The 14766-nt window shown below is 50.3% G+C and overlaps 1 pseudogene; it reads right to left on the bottom strand.

Annotated features, from left to right (window-relative positions):
- Positions 1–2947: 2947 nt before the first annotated feature.
- Positions 2948–5290, bottom strand: LOC120843075 (annotated as a pseudogene).
- Positions 5291–14766: the final 9476 nt, after the last annotated feature.

Below are 14766 nucleotides of genomic sequence, written 5' to 3'. Positions count from 1 at the left end.
TGAGTCGCTCTCCGCTGCTAGTTGTTTGGCAGGCGTTAAAGCAGAATTGTCACCTTCACCGCCGCGTCGTTTACCGAGACTAGAGCGCGCGGGTGGGGTGTCTTGAGTGACGTACGTGTGGTCTTCGTTTGGAGATGTCTGTGAATAACATGAAGATCCGGTCGCTGATGCCAGTGCAGAAGTACCGGGTTGAGAGGTCATGTCGTATTTCGAATTCCCCGAAGGGACCCTGCCGTGAGGAGCTGCAACCGGTTGTCCCTGGCCGCGGCTGGTGCTTTCGGGTCTCTTCTCCTTATGTCCGAGCGTATCCAAAGGTATTCAAAGCTTGAAATACTCAAAAACGCGAGGGCAGAGAAAAGAACGGTAATTACTTCTCGAATCGTCGTCTTCCACCCGCAGGCAGCTCCGATTCGAGTTTTTTTCTTCTTTGTTTTCTTTGATCTGAATGAAACCAGTTTAGAGGGGAATTTTTGGGTTTTTCAGTATTTGCCAAGACCGAACCCTACTCACGTGCGACAGAACCTCTGATCAGCGGCGTCGAGTTCAATTAGACAACATCTCTTTTGGATCCTCATAATAGAGATCAGATTTTGAGATTGGCACAGAAAAGTTGTGCGTCGACTATTATCTAAAAAAACAATAGCCAAAAAGCTGCACACCTGCGGAAAGTGTGGTACAATAAGGCCCATGAAATAAGTTCGAACATTTTATCAAATTATCTACACTTTTAGCCTGACTCGGTTGTTTTCAGATATAGTAAGAAAAATCAAGCGATAAATAGGTTAAGGGCAATATAAAAAGGCTTACCAGTTTCGCTGCGCATCATGTGATGTATCCGATAAGGTCGAAACGGGCAAGCAAGACTTGGTCGGCTCAGACACCATACAGAAACAAACTCTAATCACAAATCCCGGGAATCAAAGAATATTGCTCGTTGCCATTCAGTGTGGCCATAGGGTGTAGCCTTGACTATGGGCTTGACCACCTTTGTCTAAGTCACATTTTTTCTATGTCCCTACGTGGTGACCTTAAGAGATCGGAGTGTCAGCCAATAACGTTGAGATTGTTCACAATAAAGGTAGCTCCTTTCTTTTTGCCTCTCTGAATGAATTATTGGGAGTGGTAACAAAATGTTTTTGAAGTTCGTAATCCGTAGTCTTCCCTACTGAGAAGTGCTCATGGTAGCTCGATGGCAGCTCGCCTGGACAGGGTGCTCGAAGGAAAGTAATGACCCTCCAAGACCAATCACTCTGACGCCCGGGGAAGGGTTTCATATTTCTGTCGGGCTCAAATCTGCTTATTTTCGACATCTTTCTTCTGTTCGGTGATGGCAATGTTTAATCCACTCAGGTCGGCCAAAGCCCTTCGAGGACGATGGTGAAGGCCGCTACTTTAAAGCCACTGTCAGATTAAAATAGGCTCGTTTCTGTTTTCGGTCTTTTTTTCCCTACGCCGCGTTGCTACGAGGATGCAGGTCCACTATGACGCTTGGGGCCCCTGCTTATCATCTTAAAATCATCTTGAGTGGCAAGTGGCAGGAAACAACACTAATACGTGGTTTGAACAAACACCTCAGAGGTTCGACTGTAATGTGTTCAAATTTCGAACTTTGAACGTTCGAATTTCCTGTGCTCAAATAAAAACGTTTTGAATACATCAAAGTTCCGCACCAGGTTCTAGTTTGCTAAATTCGCGCAGGCTGATTTAACCCCATCGTGCCCCCCCTCCCCCCCCCCCCCCTCCCTGGGTCAGCCACTGCCACTGAAAACGAAAAGGGGCGAATACTCGCGGTTGCAGAAAACTTTCCGTGGCTATAGGCAGTATTCACTGGCGGCCATAACTGTGTGCGCGAATGGTGAGCGCGTGCTGATGGCGAGCTTCCGCAGTTCTTTTGCAACGTGCATTCCGCACCATCAATAGTGCCGATCTTAGCAGCCTATTGACGTGAGCTCGTTCTGAGCATGCCCTCTAAATAGCACCCACAAATATGGCGTCCAGTAAATATTCCCTATAGGGTGAAAGCTATGGGCGCACGTGCGCTTGAGCATCTTGAGCGCCCATTAAAACTGTGCATGCGTACTCTTAACTTCTTTTTAAATGCCATAAAAAGTTGTTCTAAACCCTTGCTTAATCTGTGCGTACCTGCGCAAGGGCCTTCAAATGCTTTCTTTATCAACCGTCACAAGGTAACAAGGTCACGCTGTTGACAGAATTAAGACCAGGGGACAACATAGTATACGCTTAGATGACGATAGCAATCGAAGTGATGAAACTAGATTTAGGAAATGACATACTGAACTTCTTTTATTCCTCTCTTACCCCCTTGTTTCCATCTATACTCTGTTTCACCTTATGATGTACCGCAGGAAAGGCTACAAGCGCAAGCTCCTTGCTCTAGGGCACATCTCGGCCGCACAAGCTCTCGTGCACCAAGGGCAGCTGCCAACGCTATGAGCTCGCGCTTCTAGCCTTCGCTGCGGTACAACATAAGGTGAAACGGAGTATAGAGCTGCTGGCCCATTGTGGTAAGAAAGAAGACACGCTCAACAAAAACTAAAATGGACGTTTTTGTCTTCACCACAAAAAAGAACATCAGACTGGTGGCGGGACTCTTGGCGGTGAGTTCGATTTGACATTGAGATATGCTTCGAGTATCATTAGCGAAATATCGTAGTGAGTTAAGTCCCATAGGCCTGTGCTCTCTGTCCAAACGAAGTTGGCGTTGACACGCCCACGCTGGCACAGCTAACTGGACCTACACTGGTATTCAGGGGATCGGTAGCCGAGTGGGCTAGCGTTGTTGTTGTTGTTGAAGACGTTTATTGATAGGTGAAAATTTCACCAGTCAATTTGTTGGAGCAAGTTTAAAAATGGATGGATAGGCGGGACATTGGCAATTTACAAGTAAAAGTATAGCTGTGGTCCCGCCGCTTGGGGTATAGACCCCCTAGATATGAATGTCCAAGCCGGTCTCACTCCGAAATCCGAGCAGGCCGGACAGGACCGCGACAGGCATGTCTTTGTCTCCCACTGGTTTACACCAGGGGTGCTATGTTGCGCTTTTTGCACTCCCAGGAGACTTGGAAGAGGGAAGTGACGTCAACGGTTAGAGCAAACGCAGATTGGATGTTGACAGAAGAAAACGAAATCAACACCCAATCTGCGTTTGCTGTGTCGTTGACGTCACTTCCCTCTCCCTAGTCTCCTGGGAGTGCAAAAAGCGCAACATAGCCCCCCAGGCTTCGAAGCACGTAGGGCGGTGTTGTTGTTCTTGCGTGTTCAGGCCTTTCGTCCTTTCTTCATTAAAAATCGGACAGTGCCAGATCAGATGACATTCGTCGCACTTGACGTCTCGGTTTCTTCAATAGATGCAGCCTTCGGAGCAGGCTTCTTCTCTTTTCCGTAAATACAGCGCCAAAAAACGACAGGACAAAGACGAGAGTAAACAGGACGAGGCGCTTTGGGCTAGTTGGTTCATGATCAGTAAATACAGCGCCAAAAAACGACAGGACAAAGACGAGAGTAAACAGGACGAGGCGCTTTGGGCTAGTTGGTTCATGATCAGTAGTCTCGTCCTGTTTACTCTCGTCTTTGTCCTGTCGTTTTTTGGCGCTGTATTTACTGATCATGAACCAACTAGCCCAAATTTCTACTTTTCTTCTCTTTTCCTTTGCTTCTTTGACAATAGACTATAATTGTAGTCTACTGCCGTTGAAGCGTTGGCGAGTTTCGACTTCCTCTCACGGGCCGCTCGCTCTCATCGCTGGGTGCGGGCCGGCGTGATGCCGGCTTGGGCCCTTAGCCTTCAGAGGGTGACTGTCTCGTGCCGTCGGAAGGTTCCCGAAGGAATGCTCACTTCGGGGGGCTCGCCTCTGACGTTGAGTTTGGTCTGCTCAATTTTCTTGTATGCTAAATTGATGTTGAGGATGGTTCCCTCGGGGTCTTACAAGTTGAAGGCGGGTGGTGGCGGTTCCACAGAGGGGGCTGGCCCCGGGTCCTGGCGTCGAAAGTCAATACGATTAAGCTCTTCGATCGCCGCCCGGTGCGCCCTCTCGTTGCCGGCGATGCCCGCGTGACCGGGAATCCACTCCACCCTGATGGTGAGCGGGTTTAGGTCGCGTCGTTCCAGGTTTTGCGCCAAACGGAATATTTCTCCGACTGCTCCGTGTGTCATGACTTGCGGCCTGAGCGCTCTCACGGTGGCCTGGGAGTCTGTGAAGACGCGCAGTGTGCGGAATTTGTCGCTCGATGTCGCGGCCGCGTCTTTGATGGCTTCAAGTACGGCTCTGACTTCCACTTCCAGCGCAGTTCCGCATCGCTGCAGCTCCGTGCTTTTCGTTGTCTTCCCATAATGCCACGCCGCCGTGGCCGCCACTCCGTCTTTGAATCCTGCGTCAACGTTCGCATAAGGTTCGTCGTCACCTCCGTTCTCCTGCTCGTTCCGTCGAGCAAATTTGCGCCTTCTGCCGGTGTTTGTCGCCGAGTTCATCCTCCTTGGGATCGGCCAGGCTGGGGTGACCGTTGTCTTCTGCCACGGTGGGATGGGATCCGGTATCGGTGGTGGAGTTGTCGTTGCACACAGAGAGCTCCATGAGGACATGAGTACTGCTATGGCCCTGCCCTGACGGGTATGTGTTAGTTTGGCAGCATACATCCACTCCTGATGCCGTTCGATCTCTTCCAAGGAGAGCATAGGGACGGCTTCGTGTACTAATTCCAGGCGCGTACATTTCGGCAGGCCCGAGATGCAGCGTCGCGCGTCATTCATTAGTGTTTCCAGTTTGGCCCGTTGAGTGGCGTTGAGTTTGTAGAAACGAAGGCCGTAGGTTATTTTGGATACCAGGGCGGCTTGTACTACGGTCCTCGCTAAACGTTCTCCGAGACCCCCGACTCGTGTCGCTAGTCGTCTCACGATCGAGAGCCCTTTCTTCCAGGTAGTTCGCTTTCGCTCAATCCAGATGGTTGGGTCGCCATCCGAGTGAATGTTCACTCCTAGGATGGAGTGCTCTGTCGCCTTTTCGATCTGCTGCCCGTTAAAGCGCAGGTCAGCGTCGACCTTGTCCCACCCTTTTCCAAAGGCCATATATCTGGTCTTCTCGGGCGATGGACGAAGGCCGCTCTCTGTCAAGAAATCGCTCACCACGTCGAGGGCCCGTTAGATCGTCGTCTCAGAAAGAGGCGCGCTGTCACTTCCCATCGTACACACAGTAATGTCGTACGCGTAGACCGTGAAGGATAGGTCCGGAACGGCTGCGAGTCTCCATAAGAGAGGCGCCATCGCCAGGTTGAATAGAATCGGCGACAACACTGATCCTTGCGGCAAGCCGATCTCGTTGGATTTCATTTCATTTCATTTCATTTTATTACCTTAAAGACCCCCTTTTAGGGGGTATTACATAAGGGGTGGGGTTACAAAAATAATCAAACATAGGTGCTAGTTTTCAGGATGAGAGATGATTGGTAACATTTTCGAAAAAGATTGATGGGCAGGTGATGGCAGCAATGTGGTGGGGAAAGCCGTTCCAGTCTGGAGCTGCTCGGGGGAAGAAAGACGCGGAAAAAGTGACAGTGCGAGTGCGTGGGCGAGCAACCTGGAGAGGATGACTGGTGCGGTGAGATATACGTCAGGGAGGTAGGATGTAAGGTGAGATACAGAGGGGGGAATTAAATAACTTGTGAAACAAACAGAGGGTGGCGATGCGGCGACGACAAGCGAGACTAAGTAAACCTGATACAGCTTTCAGGGGTGATACGTTGGTATGGTACGAGTATGAAGAATGAATGAATCTAGTTGCGCGATTTTGGAGTGCTTCGAGTGCGTTGATGAGGTATACTTGGTGAAGGTCGCAGACGGCGGATGCATATTCAAGCTTTGAACTTATTAGTGATTTGTAGGCGAGTAGTCTTACTTCCTGAGGGGCGTGGCGTAGTTGACGTTTAAGGAATCCCAGGGTTTTGTTAGCAGATGAGGTAATGTTAGTAATATGCGTACGCCAAGATAAATCGCTGCAAAGGGTGACACCAAGGTATTTATATGATTCGGTTAATTCAACGAGGGTGGTAGTGATAGTATAGGGAAAGAAAAGGGGATTGCGGCGGCAGTAAAAGGACATAACTTTACATTTAGTAGAGTTAAGTGACAATAACCAACGGTCGCACCATTGCAGCACGTGGTTAAGGTCGTTTTGGAGGGCAGATTGGTCCGATTTGTTAGTGATGCAACGGTAGATTACACAGTCATCTGCGAACATGCGGATATTACAGGATAAATGTTGCGGTAAATCATTAATATATATTAAAAATAAAAGCGGACCAAGAACAGACCCTTGGGGGACGCCCGATGTGACTGGGATTAGATTAGAAGACTGTTACAAGCGGGGATAGACCGCACGGCCGGCAGGACGTGGCCGGCTAAGCAGAAACATGACGCCGTCGTTCCTTTCGCTTCAGGAACTGAAGAAGAAGTGTTTTAATGTCTCGTGATGGCAATCGAGGTAACCGACAACTACCGCTATGAAATCTGGTAGCGCTAGCAGCCAGATAGAAATTGTAACAACTCTCCCCCCGTAGAGCATTGCAAGCTTAAAAAGAACTAAGGAGAGTAGCGCTGCACGGGTCTTCTAGCCCTTGCGCTACGTCGCAGATGCGGTGCGCTGCTGGTTGTGGCGAGGACAGTGCTACTGTTGTCCATGGGTTTGTCAACATCGGCAGCTGTGCCAACTGGTACCATAGCAACGGAATCATGTGGAACCGTAACTGGGTCAGCAGTTTGGATGGTGTCTTCTGGTTGTAGTTCTTGCTGATCTGCGGCAGTCTCGGGGTGAAGTGGCTCGGTGACTGCTGCAGTTGTCTCCGTCTGTCTGGGCCGCAGGTGGTCACCATGACGATGCCACACTGTACCGTCGTTGAGGCGGACTTGTGCTGATGAGTTACTGGTGGCGCCTATCACACGAGCAGGCAGCCATGTCGCACCTTGACGAAATTCCTTGCGAAGACTTCCTCTTCAGTGCCACATGACGGACCTTGCCGGCACCCTTTATCCGTGTACAGCTTCTGCTTTAGCTGTTTGAGTAGTACTGACGACTGGAGGCTTGGCCGGAGGACATCTAACGGTGTTTTAAAACGTCTCCCGGTCAGTAGCTCGCACGGCGCTCTGCCGGTGACCTCATGCGGAGTGGTCCTGTAGTGGAACAGAAGTCTAGATATCTGAGTCTGGAAACACCCAGATGCACTCTTCTTAAGTTTGTTCTTGACAGTTTGAACAACTCGCTCCGCTGCACCATTTGGAGCTGGATGGTAGGGTGGTACAAGCATGCGGCGTATACCGTTGCGTGTCAAGAATTCCAAGTATTGTTCACTTGCGAAGGCAGGACCATTATCTGATACTATCAGATCTGGCAGTCCATGCTGGGCAAATGCTACTCGCAAAGCTGTGACAGTAGCTACTGCCGAGGTGGATGACACGGGGAAAACTTCTACCCACTTTGAGAATGCATCCACAATGACTAGGAAGGTTCGCCCCATGAATGGGCCTCCAAAGTCAATGTGAAGCCTTGACCAGGGCTTTTGTGGAAAAGGCCAGGGTGTCTGTTGAACCGGCTGTGGAGCCCGTTGATGAGCTTGGCAAACTGTGCAGCTCTTCACGTTTTTGGCAATATCATTGTCAATACCCGGCCACCAGACGTGGCTTCTGGCGACCATTTTGCTTTTCTCAATGCCGGGATGGCCTGCATGAAGAAGCTTCAGGACTCGATCTTGCAACACTTGTGGGACTACCACTCGTGCTCCCCAGAGCAAACATCCGTCATGAAGGCTTAGCACAGTTCTCCTTGCGCTGAATGGGTTTCCTTCTGGTCCCAATGTAATGCCCTCTCCTCTCAGGACAGCAAGCATCACGTTACCCAGAAACGGGTCATTCTTCGTTGCTTGAGCCACTACAGCAGGTGACAGAAGACTGGGGTAAGCTTCTTCGAGCATAAAGATTTCAGCCGGCACAGGTTCTGAAACACTGTTTGTCGGCACTGGCAGTCTACTGAGTGCGTCCGCGTGTCCCAAGTCTTTCCCCGGTTTGTAGAGTAGCTGGTACTTGTAAGCAGAAAGCTTGAGAGCCCACCTAATGAGTCGAGGCGAAGCGTGGACTGGAATCGGCTTGTCAGGACTCAGCAATCCAAGTAGAGGCTTGTGGTCTGTGAAGGCTTGGAACGGGTTTCCCCACAGGTACTCGTGGGACTGCTCAACACCGTACACCAAAGCTAATGCCTCTTTGTCGAGCTGGCTGTAGTTTTGTTCGGCTCGGGACAAGCTTCTGGATGCGAAGGCGATGGGTCGTTCTTGACCATCGGCTTCCGGTGTACCAAGACGGCGCCAATCCCGTATGGTGAGGCATCGGAACTGAGACAAACAGGTTTCTCTGGGTTGAAATGAGCGAGAACCGGAGCTGAGGTCAAGAGGTGCTTGCTTGACGTGAAAGCTTCCTCTTGGTCTTTTCCCCACTCCCACTTCTTCCCGTCAGTGAGAAGCAAGTGCAGTGGACGAAGACGTCCAGACAGGTTAGAAAGGAATCGTCGGAAGAAGTTGATTAAACCTAAAAAGCTTTGAAGTTCCTTGACATTTCGTGGTACCGGGCCATGTAGGACAGCTGCCACCTTGCCGAGACCTGGTGACAGTCCTTCCTTGCTGATGATATGCCCAAGGTATTCTACCTGAGGCAAGAAGAAAAGGCACTTGTCGGATCTCAGCCTGAGTCCAACGTCCCGAAGGCGAACGAGAACAGAACGAAGATTGTGAAGGTGATCTGAGTCGGACGTGCCAGTGACAAGAATGTCATCAAAGTACACAGCAACGTGTGGCAGTCCTCGGAACAAGTTCTCCATCTCCCGCTGGAAGATAGCTGGAGCCGACGAAACCCCGAAAGGAAGACGGGTGTACTGAAACAAACCCATGTGTGTCGAAATGGTCACATACTTCCTGGAGTCTTGCTCGAGAACTACTTGCTGGTAGGCATCTCTCAAATCTAACTTTGTGAACTTCTCGCCCCCGGAAAGCGTGGCCCACAGATCTTCGATCCTTGGAATGGGGTACTTCTCCAATGTTGCCACTGGATTTACGGTAACTTTGAAGTCACCGCAAATCCTCACACGGCCATCCTTCTTGCACAGGAACAATGGGCGCAGCCCAGGTTGAAGTCTTTACTGGTACAATGACACCCTCTCTTTGTAGGCGCTGGAGCTCTTGTGTAACCCCATCCTTCAAGGCAAAAGGTAGCGGACGTGGCTTGAAGAACTTCGTAGGAGCATCTTGTGGAAATGAATAGTGGCTTCCCTGCCCTTGAAGGTACCAAGGCTTTCCTCGAAGACTTCCGAAAACTCGTGAACCAGAGTTTTCACATCAGAGAGAGAATGAACGGTTGCCTCCACCTCGGAGAAATTGATTCCCAGTTCTCGAATCCAATTGCGTCCAAGCAGTGTAGGGGAACCATCTCCAGTAAGGAAGAGAGGTAAAACCGCCTCCTTGTCTTGGAACTGTACTCTTGCATCAATTTTTCCTTGGACCGGAGTCAGTTCCCCGGAATAACTTCGCAACAGCACCATAGATGGCTTGACAGGTACGGCTGGAAGTAACTCCTGAAACCGTTTTTTTGACATGGCGGAGACAGTCGCTCCCGTATCCATCTCCATGCACAGTGGCTTGCCGCAGACGTTGACAGTGACGGTGAAAGGCGGTGACGGCAGAGAGCTGTCAACCTGCCACATGTAAAAAAACTCGGACGATGTCACTCCGCTATCTTCAGTGTTGTCATCCAGGACATTCATTGGAAGTGTATGAGGAAGACGGGACTTGCGTCCTGGCCCTGAAGAACGATGCTTCGCAGGTTTGTTCTTGGACGACGGAGCGTCCTTCTGTTTTGAATTACACACCTTCGACAGGTGTCCCCGCTTCCGGCAGTAGTTGCACGTAGTATTCACATGCTTGCAGCTGGACGCAAGGTGTCCATCTCCGCAGCGGTAGCAGGTGACGTCTCCCGCCGGTGTCGTGACGCGGTGAGTCGTGAACACATTGCTGCTCGAGCTTGCCTGGCAAATCTCTCCGGCGTCCTTCTTCGCTGCTTCCATGGCCAAGGCGGTCTGCACGGCATCCTCGAACGTGAGGTCCGGCTGCTCCAGGAGTCTGGTCTGGATTGTAACGCTGTTTATTCCGCAGACTATGCGGTCTCTCAGCATGTTCCCTAGTTCTGTTCCAAAATTGCAGTGCTCCGACAGACTCTTCAATGCTGCAACAAACTTGCTTACGGTCTCCCCTTCCGCGCGAACACGCGAATTGAAACGAAACCGTTGAACGACAGCAGAAGGCTTGGGGCAGTAGTGACTCCCGAGAACGTCAAGAACCTCGTCTAAAGACTTATCTTGTGGTTTGGCGGGCTTCACCAGGTCTCGCAGTAGGCAGTAGGTCTTCGCGCCGCAACAGCTGAAGAAAATGTCCTTCTTCTTGGTATCGTCAACGTCGTTCGCAGAAAAAAAAGCTTCAAGACGTTCGACGTATGACGGCCACTCCTCACCTTCTCCCTCAAAAGGTTCAATTCTGCCGAACGTGGGCATGGCGAGCTGAGAAGCTTGAAGAATGCCTGGTGCTCACGTCGCGAACTTGCACGTCGCGAACTTGCGACGTTCGAAGAACTTGAACGAAGTCTTTTTCTCTCGTCGCCAATTGTTACAAGCGGGGATAGACCGCACGGCCGGCAGGACGTGGCCGGCTAAGCAGAAACATGACGCCGTCGTTCCTTTCGCTTCAGGAACTGAAGAAGAAGTGTTATAATGTCTCGTGATGGCAATCGAGGTAACCGACGATTACCGCTATGAAATGTGGTAGCGCTAGCAGCCAGATAGAGATTGTAACAAAGACTGGTTGTTAACTAGGACAGATTGGGAGTGGTTGTTAAGAAATTCTTTGATACATCGGAAGATATTATGGTCTAAGTTCAACTGAGCAAGTTTTAGTAGCAAGCGCTGATGAGGTACTTTGTCAAATGCTTTTGAAAAACCTAAAAATATGGCGTCAGTTTGTATGTTAGAGTCGAGGTTAATGTGCAGATCATGAAGAAAGAGGGCTAACTGAGTTTCGCAGGAGAATCCTTCACGAAAGCCGTGCTGCGAATAATGGAAGAAGTCTATCGAGTCTAGAAAATGCATGACTTGAGAAAAAATGACGTGTTCCATGATTTTACAAGGCACGCTCGTTAGAGAGATAGGGCGGTAGTTTAATGGGGATTCTTTATTACCTGATTTCTAGACGGGAACGACCTTTCCCGCCTTCCAGTCTTCCGGAATGTTACCTGTAGAAAGTGACTGAGAGAATAACAAGGACAAATATGCTGCAGAGATGTGTTTAGTATTTTTTAGAAATTTGGAATTAATTTCGTCTACGCCGGCTGATGCTGACAGTTTAATGTTATCGATTACTGACGCAATACCATCAGCAAAAAAAGTGACGGGAGTCATTAGATACTCGGTGTTTGCAGGGAGCATTGTAAATGACACATCAGATTCTGCAGTGAAAACCGATGAAAACGCGGTGTTGAAAACGTGCGCACGTTCAGCATCATTCACAGGTTCGCCCAATTCATTGATAATGGCAACTATGCTTTTGCTGAGGGTTTATCACTTGCCAGAATTTTCGGGCGTTTTTAATCAACATATTTGGTAGGTCCACATGGAAAAAAGACTACTTGGCGTTTCGGATTGCGGTTAAATATGCCTCCCCAGCCGCGTAGTATTTTTCCCATGCATTAGGGCCACCCGGCAGCTTGGCTGAGCGGAAAAGACGTTTTTTTCTGTTTTTTAATCTTTTGGGGCTTTTAGTGAACCACGGTGTATGTTGATCTGCGTGGAAACTGAACAAGGGGATGAAATATTTGCTAGTTCGTTTAACTTATTTTTAAGAATCAACCAATTTTCATGAATTGACTGGTTGTGAAATGTTGCTTCAAAAACTGGAAAAAAGGTGTTAGCTCGTTGTTTATAGTTTCATAATTTCCTTTATCGTACAGGCGAATTGCTTTCTTTTCGGTACGACGTTTTGCAGGAGTAAGCTCAAAGACAGCTGTCTGTACTGTACTACCCCGGTGCTTGCCAGTTTTCACCAGGTATTTGCGTCCGCTTAGAAAAGTCTTGATAAAGTTCAGTGGCGTGCCCCGCACCCCTAGCTTGCGAGTCGTGTCGATGACTGTGGTGTGAGGCAGGGTGTCGAAGGCTTTCTTGATGTCCACTGCCACCGGGAGCTGGCGGTGGCATTGCGTCGGCCGGTTCATTAAGTACTCTTGAATCAGTACTAGACTGTCCTGTGTGCCTAGATTTTTGCGGAATCCTGTCTGAGAAGGGTGCAACAGCTCGCTCTTCTGCTCGATTATCCAGTCGATCCGTGCAAGCACCATGCGCTCCATCAGTTTGCACAGGACAGAATTGAGCGAAATGGGGCGCATGTTGCTCGCGCAGTAGGGCTTCTTCCCTGGTTTCGGAATGGGGCACACCCAGGACAGTTTCCAGCTATCTGGGATGGTGCCCTCGCGCCAGTGGTCACTGATTAATTTCACCAGATCTCTCCTGATCGCCTCCGGGAGGTTCTTGAGCATGGAATTAGGGATCCTGTCTGGCCCCGTCGCGCTTCGCTCGTTGCCCTTTTTGATCGCTGCCTCCATTTCCCACAGTGTAAATTCCGCTTCATACTCCTCGTTTTTCGATTCTTCATGGTTGTAGATTACCGGGTTTGGGCTGGTAGCGGGCTGTGGGAAAAAGACGTCCCCGATCTCATCTAATATTTGCTTGACTTCCTTATTTTCCGCTTAAGCCAGGTTCGGTGCCGTGTTTCCCCCCTTGCTCTTGCCCAGCATCGTATTGCATACAGCCCACATATGTCTCAGTGGAGTTCGTTCGTTGAATCCTTCGCACAACCTGGTCCAGTCGTCCCTACACAGGTTGTTGGCGTGTCGTTTCGCCTCCTTTGCGTACCTGTTTGCTTTGCGGATGTCCCGTTTTTTCCGGGTGTGACGGTAGCGTCGCAAGTAGTTTGTTCTTCTGCGCCAGAGGGACAGTAGTCTGGTGTCCGGGATCGGCGCTCCTATTTCGACTAGGGTCTCGACCGTGGCAGTCTTGGCCGCTAACCTCATTAGTTTTGTCAGGTCGTCAAAGGTTGTACCCGTAGACTCTTCTAGAGCGGCACGGAAATCGTCCCATACTGTGGTCCTCACCGTTCTCTTTTTCTGGCGTCGCTTTGTTTTGCCAAGAATCGACGTCTCTATGGGGTGGTGGTCGCTGCCCCACGTGTCTTCGAAAACTTTCCATTCGGTCTTTCTCGCAGTACGTGAGTCGGTCCAAGTCAGGTCGGGCGTTCTGTCTTGCTGTTTGATATTGGGCGTAGTCCGTGTCTTAGCACCCTGTTCGTTGATTAGGACCAGCCCTGTTCCGGTGGCTCTGCGGAGCACCTCAGTACCCCTGATCGATAATTTGGCGTAGACCCATTCCTCATGTTCCACATTAAAGTCCCCTCCGATCAGGATCGTGTGCTTCCTGTTCTTGCCGTACTCTCGTACTAGCTTCTCTATCCAGCCATGGTCGATTTCTGATCTCTTTTTTCTTGCCGTTGATGTCCTAGGTCGGTAGTACACTGACACTACCAGGATCGGGCCGTCGCATTCGCTATCCACCAGAACGGCCACCACTTCTTGTGAGTCGGTACACCACTCTCCTGTGTCCACTTGCTGTTGGGGCAAGAGGTCCTTTCGAACCAAGATTGCGGATTGCGGTTGCACTTTCGTTTTGCCTTTAACGGTCAGCGTGATGCTCGGTTTGTCGTACTTGACATACCCGGTCAGCTTTATCTCTGCCTCGTGCGTTTCCTGTAGCACGATGACATCCACGGGCGTCTTCCGCTCATTGAGTCGTAATTTAAGTTCAGACTTCTTGCCCCGCAGTCCCCGGCAGTTCCACTGGAAAGCTGTAAAAGTCTTCTCGTTTTTTATTTCGTCTATGGTGTTTGTCCATGTCTGGGTTACTGGGCCGGTGTTGCCGGCCCTTGCCCAGCTGGGGGAACATCAGCTGCAGTTGTTGCTGCATCTGCTGCATCATGACTTGTTGCTGTTGCTGTAGCTGTTGCTGTAGCTGTTGCTGGAGCTGTTGTTGCCATTCTTAAAGTCTACTCTCCACGAGTTGTAGGAGATGTTCGCCGCTGAGGAGCGTGCCTGGAAGGCATCCCGATACCGGTGTGCTGTCCTGTGATAGAGGTGCATTTGGCGGGAAGGGCTGCTTTCGATCTTCTTGTGTTGGGGCACTTGCGCGCGCACCGTGTGCTGATGTGGCCTTAGCGGTTGCTGCTTCGGCTTCCTTCCTTTTCCGTTCAATGACTTGTTCGTAGGTGACGGCGCAGCACTGGGCACGTCAAAGTGCTTCATGAGCTTTCTGCTGTTCTACTTGAATTTTGTGTTCCGCTTCTTGCCTACGTTTCCGGTCGGATTCGGCCTTCGTCTTGGCTTGGGCTTTGCGGGTCTCTTGTTCTTGTCGGAGCTGTTTCTCGTACTTTACTTCTAGTTGTTGAATTTTCTCCAGTATTGTGGGCACCCTTTCGGCTCCCCAGCCAAGTTGCCCGACTGCAAGGCAAAGGTGCCGATGTTTTCCCGCGTGGCGGCGACGTCACGCCAGCCACGCGCACGTCGGATGCGCCGCCTTGATAAGGCAGATCAGAGGCGGCGCACGGAGAGTCGCTGCTTGGACTCCGGCA

This window comes from Ixodes scapularis, unplaced genomic scaffold (genome assembly GCF_016920785.2).
Source record: "Ixodes scapularis isolate PalLabHiFi unplaced genomic scaffold, ASM1692078v2 PGA_scaffold1__304_contigs__length_218370807, whole genome shotgun sequence".
NCBI lineage: Eukaryota > Metazoa > Arthropoda > Arachnida > Ixodida > Ixodidae > Ixodes > Ixodes scapularis.
Note: the sequence above shows the minus strand (reverse complement) of the source record. Positions and strands in the feature narration are given on the sequence as shown.